Source organism: Somniosus microcephalus, chromosome 8 (genome assembly GCF_052327205.1).
Source record: "Somniosus microcephalus isolate GS21.2 chromosome 8, FLI_Smic_1.0, whole genome shotgun sequence".
Taxonomy (NCBI): domain Eukaryota; kingdom Metazoa; phylum Chordata; class Chondrichthyes; order Squaliformes; family Somniosidae; genus Somniosus; species Somniosus microcephalus.
In genome coordinates this window covers 69,777,557-69,791,402 of record NC_140994.1, presented here as the reverse complement: position 1 = coordinate 69,791,402, position 13,846 = coordinate 69,777,557, and the positions used below count along the sequence as shown (strand labels likewise).

The following is a 13,846-nucleotide window of genomic DNA, read 5'->3' as shown; positions in this document are numbered from 1 at the left end:
TGTAGTCTCACTCCATTTAAATTATAATTTGCTTTTTCACATTTTCCCTCATTATACTCCATCTGCCAAATTTTTGCCCACTCACTTAATATACAATGAATGCAGCAGAAGATAATGTCAACAGAGCAGCCAATATTCACACAACAAGTTCAAACCAACACAAGAGTAATCAAATAATCTGGGGTGTGGGTGCGGGCGATTGTGGGGGAGGGGCGGGGTGGTGGTGCGAGGTTATTTTGTTTTGGTGATGGTGATTACACATTTTCTGAAAAACAAAAGCAAAATACTGCAAATGCTGGAAATACTCAGCAGGTCAGGCAGCATCTGTGGAGAGAGAAATTGAGTTAATGTTTCAGGTCAATGACCTTTCTTCAGAACACATTTTCTTCAGCTGATAAGGTATCTGTTGTTTTCCAGTCTCAAGTAAAATTCTGCAAAGTCATCTGACTCTAAAGTGTGTAGATGGTATATAAATATCTTCGAAGAGCTGAACTCACTTAGTTCTGTTTGTGCAGCTGATCAGACAACAGAAGTAAAAGTAAACAAGTAACAGGCCTATTCATTCCGATCATCATGAGGTAAGAGAGATTTTCATCTGCAAATAACATATATAGTAAAGGTGTCAACCATGGCTCAGTGGTAGCACTCTTCCCTCTGAGTTAGTGGGTTGTGGGCTCAAGTCCCACTCCAGGGACATGAGCACAAAATCCAGGCTGACACTCTAGTGCAGTACAGAGGGAGTGCCCACTATCGGAGGAGCCGTCTTTTGGATGAGACGTTAATTTGAGGCCCCGTCTGCCCTCTCAGGTAGATGTAAAGGATCCCACGGCACTATTCTGAAGAAGAGCGGGGGAGTTCTCCTTCATGTCCTCGCCAATATTTATCTTGTATGTCAAACATGTATCAAACCTTGGTTAGACCACACTTGAAGCACTGTGCAACGTTCTGGTATACATATTATAAAAAGGATATAGAAGCACTGGAGAGGGTACAAAAATGATTCACAAGGATGATACCAGAACTGAGAGATTATACCTATCAGTGAAAGGCTGAATAGGCCCGGGCTCTTTTCCCTAGGAAAGAGAAGGCTGAGGCTGTGGCCTGATCGAGGTTTTAAGATTATGAAAGGATTTGATAGGATAGATGTAAAGAGATGTTTCCACTTGTGGGTCAGTCCAAACCTAGAGGCAATAAATGTAAGATAGTCACAAATAAATCCAAATTGGAATTCAAGAGAAAGGTCTTTATCCAAGAGCGGTAAGAATGTGGAACTCAAAACTACAAGGAATAGTGGAGCCGAATAGCATCGATGCATTTAAGGGGTAGCTAGATAAGCATATGAGGAAGAAAGTAATCGAAGGATTTGCTGATAAGGTTGGATGAAGAAGGTTGGGAGGAGGCTTGTGTGGAGACTAAGTGGCGGCAAAGACCAATTGGGTTGAATGGCATGTTACTGTGCTGTAGACTCTACAATGGAATTCTATGTAACTCTTAATCAACATCACTAAAAAAGAATGGCATGGATTTTGCTGTGCTAATAACAACGAGGCTGTCAGCGCTTGCCGTTATTACAGCGTAAATCTCACTGCAACTTCTGGCGTCTGCACACGCGCAGTTAAATGCGGAAATCCGGAAGTTGCTGTCTGTGATACTCTGCTCCTCCACAGGGTGTGCTGTAGCAGTCTTCGCCAATGGATTCTGCACAGAAATCCTCGTTAAGGCGTGAACTTAAACTAATTACCCACTATTAGCGTACTAAAGACCGATTAAAAACTTAAGCCTTGTTCAGACAGGAGTAGCTGAGTCTTTAATGGCGTAGTAAGTCATAATTACTGCTGAACAACCTTTCTGGCCCTGAAAAATGTATTTTATAAGTGTGGAATCTCATTCCCTCAGGAGAAAATTAATGTTGCAATTTTTTAAAGAAATAAAAATTAAAATAATTTTATTAATATAGTTTTTGTGTTTTGCTCTTTTATGGCTTTCCCTTAATCGCATGAGTATGCCCCAATCTTTATTTTGCTTCCTGTACAATGATTTAACTGTAATTTATATTTTCTGATATTGACTTGCTTTGCCGCCTGTGCGGATTCTTCAATCTGAGCGGTTGAACAGCTTCCCTGCTGCTTCGTCTGCTCACAGATGCCACAGGCCCCCTGTAGAGGGCGCCGAATTCAAACATATGCTGGCAGAGTGGAAATCTGTGCTGACAATCCACTATAAGTCTACAGGCAGCTGTACGTGAGGTAAATGGCAAAAGCCGCTCCTTCGCCGCTCACAGCAAAATCCGAGCAATTATCTGGCCAATTGCTATTTGTGAGACCTTGCTATGCACAAATTGGCAGCAGCATTTCCTACATTACAACAGTGACTAAACTGCAAACGTACTTCATTGACTTTAAAGTGCTTTGGGGCATCATGAGGCTGTGAAGGGCGCTATATAAATGCAGAGGATGCGTATTATCCAGCGAGTGACTCATTTCCTAACCCCCCTTAAAGCTTTTCTACCACCTACAAGGCATAAGTCAGGCGTGTGATGGAATACTCTCCACTTGCCTGGATGAGTGCAGTTCCAGCAAAACCCAAGAAGCTCGACACCATCCAGGACAAAGTAATCCACTGGATCGGCACCCCATCCACCACCTAAAACATCTACAAGATGCACTGCAGCAACTCGCCATGGCTTCTTTGAAAGCAGCTCCCAAACCTGCAACCTCTACGACCTCGAAGGACAAAGGCAGCAGGCACATGGGAACACCACCACCTGGAAGCACCGCCCCCCCCCCACCAAGTCACACATCATCCCGACTTGGAAATATATCACAATTCCTTCATTGTTGTTGGGTCAAAATCCCGGAACACCCTCCCTAACAGCACTGTGGGAGCACCGTCACCACACGGACTGCAGCGGTTCAAGAAGGGAACTCACCACCACCTTCTCAAGGGCAATTAGGGATGGGCAATAAATGCTGGCCTTGCCCACATCCCGTGATTGAATAATTAAAATAAAGTTTTCTTTCTAGAAACAATACTATCCTTTATATTACACTAATTAAACCATAGCTGTCAGTGTTGCTCAACCTGGGGCTGTTGCCATTCTTTGCCTTAGTTATTATCAATGTAACAAGTCAGAATGTAATTGTTAACAGTGACACTTACAGGCCAGGTTTGTCCGTGATTCAGTGGAGAGGAGGGAGAATGCCCGGGCACAATGCCGCACGCTCTGGAAGTAGCGTGAACAGCTGCGGTGCGCCACTTCAGAAGGTGGCGTGTGAAGTGGGCATAGGGGTGAAGTCAGACGGAACATGGGGAGACTGAGGGAGGGGGGCAGTGCATGCAGGAAGTCAAAGAGAGGTAAATAAAGACCAGAAAACAGTTTGGACAGTAGAAGAGTTCAAGGGGGAAACTCAAGAGAGTAGCGCAGAGATGACAAACATTTCTGCAGAGCAGAGAGCGGGTCTGCACAGAGCGATCTACACAGAGCGGTCTACACAGAGCGGGTCTGCACAGAGCGATTTACACAGAGCGATTTACACAGAGCGGGTCTGCACAGAGCGGTCTACACAGAGCGGGTCAACACAGAGCGGGTCTGCACAGAGCAGTCTACACAGAGTGGTCTACACAGAGCAGAATACACAGAGCGATTTACACAGAGCGGTCTGCACAGAGCGATTTACACAGAGCGGTCTACACAGAGCGGGTCAACACAGAGCGGGTCTGCACAGAGCAGTCTACACAGAGCGGCCTACACAGAGCAGACTACACAGAGCGATTTACACAGAGCGGTCTACACAGAGCGGTCTGCGCAGAGCGGTCTACACAGAGCGATTTACACAGAGCGGGTCTACACAGAGCGGTCTACACAGAGCGGGTCTACACAGAGCGGTCTAGACAGAGCGATTTACACAGAGCGGTCTACACAGAGCGGTCTGCACAGAGCAATTTACACAGAGCGGTCTACACAGAGCGGGTCTACACAGAGCGATTTACAAAGAGCGGTCTACACAGAGCGATTTACACAGAGCGATCTACACAGAGCGGGTCTACACAGAGCGATCTACACAGAGCGATTTACACAGAACGGTCTAGAAAGAGTGGTCTACACAGAGCGGTCTACACAGAGCAGTCTACACAGTGCGGTCTACACAGAGCGGTCTAGACGGAGCGGTCGACACAGAGCAATCTACACAGAGCGGTCTAGACAGAGCGGTCTAGACAGAGCGGTCTACACAGAGCGGTCTACACAAAGCGGGTCTACACAGAGCGGTCTACACAGAGCGATTTACACAGAACGGTCTAGACAGAGTGGTCTACACAGAGCGGTCTACACAGAGCAGTCTACACAGTGCGGTCTACACAGAGCGGTCTAGACGGAGCGGTCGACACAGAGCAATCTACACAGAGCGGTCCAGACAGAGCGGTCTAGACAGAGCGGTCTACACAGAGCGGTCTACACAAAGCGGGTCTACACAGAGCGGTCTACACAGAGCAATTTACACAGAGCGGTCTACACAGAGCGGCCTACACAGAGCAGTCTCCACAGAGCGATTTACACAGAGCAGTCTACACAGAGCGGTCTACACAGAGCTGTCTAGATGGAGCGGTCGACACAGAGTGGTCTACACAGAGCGATTTACACAGAGCGGTCTACACAGAGCGATCTACACAGAGCGGTCTACACAGAGCGGGTCTACACAGAGCAGGTCTACACAGAGTGGTCTAGAGAGAGCGGCTGGTCTACACAGAGCTGGTCTACACAGAGCGATTTACACAGAGCGGGTCTACACAGAGCGGTCTACACAGAGCGGTCTACACACAGCGGTCTACACAGAGCGGGTCTACACAGAGCGGTCTACACAGAGCGGTCTAAACAGAGCGGGTCCACAGAGTGCGATTTACACAGAGCGGCTACACAGAGCAATTTACACAGAGCGGTCTACACAGAGCGGTCTAGACAGAGCGATCTACGCAGAGCGGTCTACACAGAGCGGTCTACACAGAGCAGTCTACACAGAGCAGTCTAGACAGAGCGATCTACACAGAGCGATTTACACAGAGCGGGTCTACACAGAGCGGTCTACACAGAGCGGGTCTACACAGAGCAGTCTAGACAGAGCGATTTACACAGAGCGGTCTACACAGAGCGGTCTGCACAGAGCGATTTACACAGAGCGGTCTACACAGAGCGGGTCTACACAGAGCGATTTACACAGAGCGGTCTACACAGAGCGATTTACACAGAGCGGTCTACACAGAGCGATTTACACAGAGCGATCTACACAGAGCGGGTCTACACAGAACGATCTACACGGAGCGATCTACACAGAACGGTCGAGATAGAGCGGTCCAGACAGAGCGGTCTACACAGAGCGGTGTAGACGGAGCGGTCGACACAGAGTGATCTACACAGAGCGGTCTAGACAGAGCGGTCTACACAGAGCGATTTACACAGAGCGGTCTACACAGAGCGGTCTACACAGAGCGGTCTAGACGGAGCGGTCGACACAGAGCAATCTACACAGAGCGGTCTAGACAGAGCGGTCTAGACAGAACGGTCTACACAGAGCGGTCTACACAGAGCGGGTCTACACAGAGCGGTCTACACAGAGCGATTTACACAGAGCGGTCTACACAGAGCGGCCTACACAGAGCTGTCTAGATGGAGCGGTCGACACAGAGTGGTCTACACAGAGCAGTCTACACAGAGCGGTCTACACAGAGCGGTCTAGACGGAGCGGTCGACACAGAGCAATCTACACAGAGCGGTCTAGACAGAGCGGTCAAGACAGAGCGGTCTACACAGAGCGGTCTACACAATGCGGGTCTACACAGAGCGGTCTACACAGAGCGATTTACACAGAGCGGTCTGCACAGAGCGGCCTACACAGAGCAGTCTCCACAGAGCGATTTACACAGAGCGGTCTACACAGAGCGGTCTACACAGAGCTGTCTACACAGAGCTGGTCTACACAGAGCTGGTCTACACAGAGCGATTTACACAGAGCGGGTCTACACAGAGCGGTCTACACAGAGCGGTCTACACAGAGCGATTTACACAGAGCGGTCTACACAGAGCGGTCCACACAGAGCGGGTCTACAGAGTGCGATTTACACCGAGCGATTTACACAGAGCCGGTCTACACAGAGCGGTCTACACAGACCGGTCTAGACAGAGCGGTCTAGACAGTGCGGTCTACACAGAGCGGCTACACAGAGCAATTTACACAGAGCGGTCTACACAGAGCGGTCTACACCGAGCGGTCTACACAGAGCGGTCTACACAGAGCAGTCTAGACAGAGCGATCTACACAGAGCGGTCTACACAGAGTGGTCTACACAGAGCAGTCTAGACAGAGCGGTCTACACAGAGTGGTCTACACAGAGCGGTCTACACAGATCGGTCTACACAGAGCGATCTAGACGGAGCGGTCGACACAGAGCGATCTACACAGAGCGGTCTGGACAGAGCGGTATAGACAGAGTGGTCTACACAGAGCGGTCTACACAGAGCGGGTCTACACAGAGCGGTCTACACAGAGCGATTTGCACAGAGCGGTCTACACATAGCGATCTACACAGAGCGGTCTACACAGAGCGGTCTAGACAGAGCGGCCTACACAGAGCGGTCTACACAGAGCAGTCTACACAGAGCTGGTCTACACAGAGCTGGTCTACACAGAGCGATTTACACAGAGTGGGTCTACACAGAGCGGGCTACACAGAGCGGTCTACACAGAGCGCTTTACACAGAGCCGGTCTACACAGAGCGGTCTACACAGAGCGTTCTAAACAGAGCGGGTCTACACAGAGCGGTCGACACAGAGCGGGTCTACAGAGTGCGATTTACACAGAGCGATTTACACAGAGACGGTCTACACAGAGCGGTCTACACAGACCGGTCTAGACAGAGCGGTCTAGACAGTGCGGTCTACACAGAGCGATCTACACAGAGCAGTCTACACAGAGCGGTCTACACAGAGCAGTCTAGACAGAGCGGTCTACACAGAGTGGTCTACACAGAGCGGTCTACACAGAGCGGGCTAGACGGAGCGGTCGACACAGAGCGATCGACACAGAGCGGTCTAGACAGAGCGGTCTAGAAAGAGCGGTCCACATAGAGCGGTCTACACAGAGCGGGTCTGCACAGAGCGGTTTACACAGAGCGAATTACACAGAGCGTTCAACACAGAGCGGCCTACACAGAGCAGTCTACACAGAGCGGTCTACACAGAGCTGTCTAACCAGAGCGGTCTACACAGAGCGGTCTACACAGAGCGATTTACACAGAGCGGTCTACACAGAGCGATCTACACAGAGCGGTCTACACAGAGCGGGTCTACACAGAGCAGGTCTACACAGAGCGATCTACACAGAGCGGGTCTACACAGAGCGGTCTACACAGAGCGATCTACACAGAGCGGTCTACACAGAGCGGGTCTACACAGAGCAGGTCTACACAGAGAGGACTAGACAGAGCAGCCTACACAGAGCGGTCTACACAGAGCGGTCTACAGAGAGCGATTTACACAGAGCGGTCTACACAGAGCTGTCTAACCAGAGCGGTCGACACAGAGCGGTCTACAGAGAGCGATTTACACAGAGCGGTCTACACAGAGCGGGTCTACACAGAGCAGGTCTACACAGAGCGATCTACACAGAGCGGGTCTACACAGAGCGGTCTACACAGAGCGATCTACACAGAGCGGTCTACACAGAGCGGGTCTACACAGAGCAGGTCTACACAGAGAGGACTAGACAGAGCAGCCTACACAGAGCGGTCTACACAGAGCGGTCAACACAGAGCGGTCTACACAGAGCTGGTCTACACAGAGCTGGTCTACACAGAGCGATTTACACAGAGCGGGTCTACACAGAGCGGTCTACACAGAGCGGTCTACACAGAGCGGCCTACACAGAGCAGTCTCCACAGAACGGTCAACACAGAGCGGTCTACACAGAGCGGTCAACACAGAGCGGTCTACACAGAGCTGGTCTACACAGAGCGGTCTACACAGAGCTGGTCTACACAGAGCGGTCAACACAGAGCGGTCTACACAGAGCGGTCAACACAGAGCGGTCTACACAGAGCGGTCAACACAGAGCGGTCTACACAGAGCTGGTCTACACAGAGCTGGTCTACACAGAGCGATTTACACAGAGCCGGTCTACACAGAGCGGTCTACACAGAGCGGTCTAGACAGAGCGGTCTAGACAGAGCGGTCCAGACAGAGCGGTCTACACAGAGCGGTCTACACAATGCGGGTCTACACAGAGCGGTCTACACAGAGCGATTTACACAGAGCGGTCTACACAGAGCGGCCTACACAGAGCGGTCTACACAGAGCGATTTACACAGAGCCGGTCTACACAGAGCGGCCTACACAGAGCGGTCTACACAGAGCGGTCTACACAGAGCGGTCTACACAGAGCGGTCTACACAGAGCGGGTCTACAGGGTGCGATTTACACCGAGCGATTTACACAGAGCCGGTCTACACAGAGCGGTCTACACAGACCGGTCTAGACAGAGCGGTCTAGATAGTGCGGTCTACACAGAGCGGCTACACAGAGCAATTTACACAGAGCGGTCTACACAGAGCGGTCTACACCGAGCGGTCTACACAGAGCGGTCTACACAGAGCAGTCTAGACAGAGCGATCTACACAGAGCGGTCTACACAGAGCGGTCTACACAGAGCAGTCTAGACAGAGCGGTCTACACAGAGTGGTCTACACAGAGCGGTCTACACAGAGCGGTCTACACAGAGCGGTCTAGACGGAGCGGTCGACACAGAGCGATCTACACAGAGCGGTCTAGACAGAGCGGTCTACACAGAGCGGTCTACACAGAGTGGTCTACACAGAGCAGTCTACACAGAGCGTTCTACACAGAGCAGTCTAGACAGAGCGATCTACACAGAGCGATCTACACAGAGCGATTTACACAGAGCGGTCTACACAGAGCGGTCAACACAGGGCAGTCTAGACAGAGCGGTCTACACAGAGTGGTCTACACAGAGCAGTCGACACAGAGCGTTCTACACAGAGCAGTCTAGACAGAGCGATCTACACAGAGCGGTCTAGACAGAGCGATTTACACAGAGCGGTCTACACAGAGCGGTCTGCACAGAGCGATTTACACAGAGCGATCTACACAGAGCGATTTACACAGAGCGGTCTACACAGAGCGGTCTACACAGAGCGGTCTAGACGGAGCGGTGCGACACAGAGCGATCTACACAGAGCGATCTACACAGAGCGGTCTAGACAGAGCGGTCTACACAGAGCGGTCTACACAGAGCTTTCTAGATGGAGCGGTCGACACAGAGCGGTCTACACAGAGCGGTCTACACAGAGCGGTCTACACAGAGCGGTCTACACAGAGCGGTCTAGACAGAGCGGCCTACACAGAGCGGTCTACACAGAGCGGTCTACACAGAGCGGTCTACACAGAGCGGTCTAGACAGAGCGGCCTACACAGAGCGGTCTACACAGAGCAGTCTACACAGAGCTGGTCTACACAGAGCTGGTCTACACAGAGCGATTTACACAGAGTGGGTCTACACAGAGCGGGCTACACAGAGCGGTCTACACAGAGCGCTTTACACAGAGCCGGTCTACACAGAGCGGTCTACACAGAGCGTTCTAAACAGAGCGGGTCTACACAGAGCGGTCGACACAGAGCGGGTCTACAGAGTGCGATTTACACAGAGCGATTTACACAGAGACGGTCTACACAGAGCGGTCTACACAGACCGGTCTAGACAGAGCGGTCTAGACAGTGCGGTCTACACAGAGCGATCTACACAGAGCAGTCTACACAGAGCGGTCTACACAGAGCAGTCTAGACAGAGCGGTCTACACAGAGTGGTCTACACAGAGCGGTCTACACAGAGCGGGCTAGACGGAGCGGTCGACACAGAGCGATCGACACAGAGCGGTCTAGACAGAGCGGTCTAGAAAGAGCGGTCCACATAGAGCGGTCTACACAGAGCGGGTCTGCACAGAGCGGTTTACACAGAGCGAATTACACAGAGCGTTCAACACAGAGCGGCCTACACAGAGCAGTCTACACAGAGCGGTCTACACAGAGCTGTCTAACCAGAGCGGTCTACACAGAGCGGTCTACACAGAGCGATTTACACAGAGCGGTCTACACAGAGCGATCTACACAGAGCGGTCTACACAGAGCGGGTCTACACAGAGCAGGTCTACACAGAGCGATCTACACAGAGCGGGTCTACACAGAGCGGTCTACACAGAGCGATCTACACAGAGCGGTCTACACAGAGCGGGTCTACACAGAGCAGGTCTACACAGAGAGGACTAGACAGAGCAGCCTACACAGAGCGGTCTACACAGAGCGGTCTACAGAGAGCGATTTACACAGAGCGGTCTACACAGAGCTGTCTAACCAGAGCGGTCGACACAGAGCGGTCTACAGAGAGCGATTTACACAGAGCGGTCTACACAGAGCGGGTCTACACAGAGCAGGTCTACACAGAGCGATCTACACAGAGCGGGTCTACACAGAGCGGTCTACACAGAGCGATCTACACAGAGCGGTCTACACAGAGCGGGTCTACACAGAGCAGGTCTACACAGAGAGGACTAGACAGAGCAGCCTACACAGAGCGGTCTACACAGAGCGGTCAACACAGAGCGGTCTACACAGAGCTGGTCTACACAGAGCTGGTCTACACAGAGCGATTTACACAGAGCGGGTCTACACAGAGCGGTCTACACAGAGCGGTCTACACAGAGCGGCCTACACAGAGCAGTCTCCACAGAGCGGTCAACACAGAGCGGTCTACACAGAGCGGTCAACACAGAGCGGTCTACACAGAGCTGGTCTACACAGAGCGGTCTACACAGAGCTGGTCTACACAGAGCGGTCAACACAGAGCGGTCTACACAGAGCGGTCAACACAGAGCTGGTCTACACAGAGCTGGTCTACACAGAGTGATTTACACAGAGCCGGTCTACACAGAGCGGTCTACACAGAGCGGTCTAGACAGAGCGGTCTAGACAGAGCGGTCCAGACAGAGCGGTCTACACAGAGCGGTCTACACAATGCGGGTCTACACAGAGCGGTCTACACAGAGCGATTTACACAGAGCGGTCTACACAGAGCGGCCTACACAGAGCAGTCTCCACAGAGTGATTTACACAGAGCGGGTCTACACAGAGCGGTCTACACAGAGCGGTCTACACAGAGCGATTTACACAGAGCCGGTCTACACAGAGCGGCCTACACAGAGCGGTCTACACAGAGCGGTCTACACAGAGCGGTCTACACAGAGCGGGTCTACAGGGTGCGATTTACACCGAGCGATTTACACAGAGCCGGTCTACACAGAGCGGTCTACACAGACCGGTCTAGACAGAGCGGTCTAGATAGTGCGGTCTACACAGAGCGGCTACACAGAGCAATTTACACAGAGCGGTCTACACAGAGCGGTCTACACCGAGCGGTCTACACAGAGCGGTCTACACAGAGCAGTCTAGACAGAGCGATCTACACAGAGCGGTCTACACAGAGCGGTCTACACAGAGCAGTCTAGACAGAGCGGTCTACACAGAGTGGTCTACACAGAGCGGTCTACACAGAGCGGTCTACACAGAGCGGTCTAGACGGAGCGGTCGACACAGAGCGATCTACACAGAGCGGTCTAGACAGAGCGGTCTACACAGAGCGGTCTACACAGAGTGGTCTACACAGAGCAGTCTACACAGAGCGTTCTACACAGAGCAGTCTAGACAGAGCGATCTACACAGAGCGATCTACACAGAGCGATTTACACAGAGCGGTCTACACAGAGCGGTCAACACAGGGCAGTCTAGACAGAGCGGTCTACACAGAGTGGTCTACACAGAGCAGTCGACACAGAGCGTTCTACACAGAGCAGTCTAGACAGAGCGATCTACACAGAGCGGTCTAGACAGAGCGATTTACACAGAGCGGTCTACACAGAGCGGTCTGCACAGAGCGATTTACACAGAGCGATCTACACAGAGCGATTTACACAGAGCGGTCTACACAGAGCGGTCTACACAGAGCGGTCTAGACGGAGCGGTGCGACACAGAGCGATCTACACAGAGCGATCTACACAGAGCGGTCTAGACAGAGCGGTCTACACAGAGCGGTCTACACAGAGCTTTCTAGATGGAGCGGTCGACACAGAGTGGTCTACACAGAGCGGTCTACACAGAGCGGTCTACACAGAGCGGTCTAGACGGAGCGGTCGACACAGAGCGATCTACACAGCGCGGTCTAGACAGAGCGGTCTGGACAGAGCGGTCTACACAGAGCGGTCTACAAAAAGCGGGTCTACACAGAGCGGTCTACATAGAGCGATTTACACAGAGCGGTCTACACAGAGCGGCCTACACAGAGCTGGTGTACACAGAGCTGGTCTACACAGAGCGATTTACAGAGAGCGGGTCTACACAGAGCGGTCTACACAGAGCGGGTCTACAGAGTGCGATTTACACCGAGCGATTTACACAGAGCCGGTCTACACAGAGCGGTCTACACAGACCGGTCTAGACAGAGCGGTCTACACAGAGCGGGTCTACACAGAGCGATTTACACAGAGCGATCTACACAGAGCGATTTACACAGAGCGGTCTACACAGAGCGGTCTACACAGAGCGGTCTAGACGGAGCGGTGCGACACAGAGCGGTCTACACAGAGCGATTTACACAGAGCGGTCTACACAGAGCGGCCTACACAGAGCGGTCTACACAGAGCAGTCTCCACAGAGCGATTTACACAGAGCGGTCTACACAGAGCGGCCTACACAGAGCAGTCTCCACAGAGCGATTTACACAGAGCTGTCTACACAGAGCTGGTGTACACAGAGCTGGTCTACACAGAGCGATTTACAGAGAGCGGGTCTACTCAGAGCGGTCTACACAGAGCGGTCTACACAGAGCGATTTACACAGAGCCGGTCTACACAGAGCGGTCTACACAGAGTGGTCTACACAGAGCGGGTCTACACAGAGCGGTCTACACAGAGCGGTCTACACAGAGCGGGTCTACAGAGTGCGATTTACACCGAGCGATTTACACAGAGCCGGTCTACACAGAGCGGTCTACACAGACCGGTCTAGACAGAGCGGTCTACACAGAGCGGGTCTACACAGAGCGATTTACACAGAGCGATCTACACAGAGCGATTTACACAGAGCGGTCTACACAGAGCGGCCTACACAGAGCGGTCTAGACGGAGCGGTGCGACACAGAGCGATCTACACAGAGCGGTCTAGACAGAGCGGTCTAGACAGAGCGGTCTACACAGAGCGGTCTACACAGAGCGATTTACACAGAGCGATTTACACAGAGCGGTCTACACAGAGCGGCCTACACAGAGCGATCTACACAGAGCGGTCTACACAGAGCGATTTACACAGAGCGGTCTACACAGAGCGGCCTACACAGAGCAGTCCACACAGAGCGATTTACACAGAGCGGTCTACACAGAGCGGTCTACACAGAGCTTTCTAGATGGAGCGGTCGAGACAGAGCGATCTACACAGCGCGGTCTAGACAGAGCGGTCCAGACAGAGCGGTCTACACAGAGCGGTCTACAAAATGCGGGTCTACATAGAGCGATTTACACAGAGCGGTCTACACAGAGCGGCCCACACAGAGCAGTCTCCACAGAGCGATTTACACAGAGCGGTCTACACAGAGCTGGTGTACACAGAGCTGGTCTGCACAGAGCGATTTACAGAGAGCGGGTCTACACAGAGCGGTCTACACAGAGCGGTCTACACAGAGCGATTTACACAGAGCCGGTCTACACAGAGCGGTCTACACAGACCGGTCTAGACAGAG

General features: G+C 52.1%; 1 long non-coding RNA gene across 1 annotated transcript; it reads left to right on the top strand.

The window, feature by feature from the left end:
* Window positions 1-241: 241 nt before the first annotated feature.
* LOC147113627 (uncharacterized) lies at window positions 242-3,029 on the top strand. The gene is made up of 2 exons (XR_015079243.1): window positions 242-578; window positions 2,500-3,029. It is a non-coding gene; the product is annotated as an uncharacterized LOC147113627 (long non-coding RNA).
* Window positions 3,030-13,846: the final 10,817 nt, after the last annotated feature.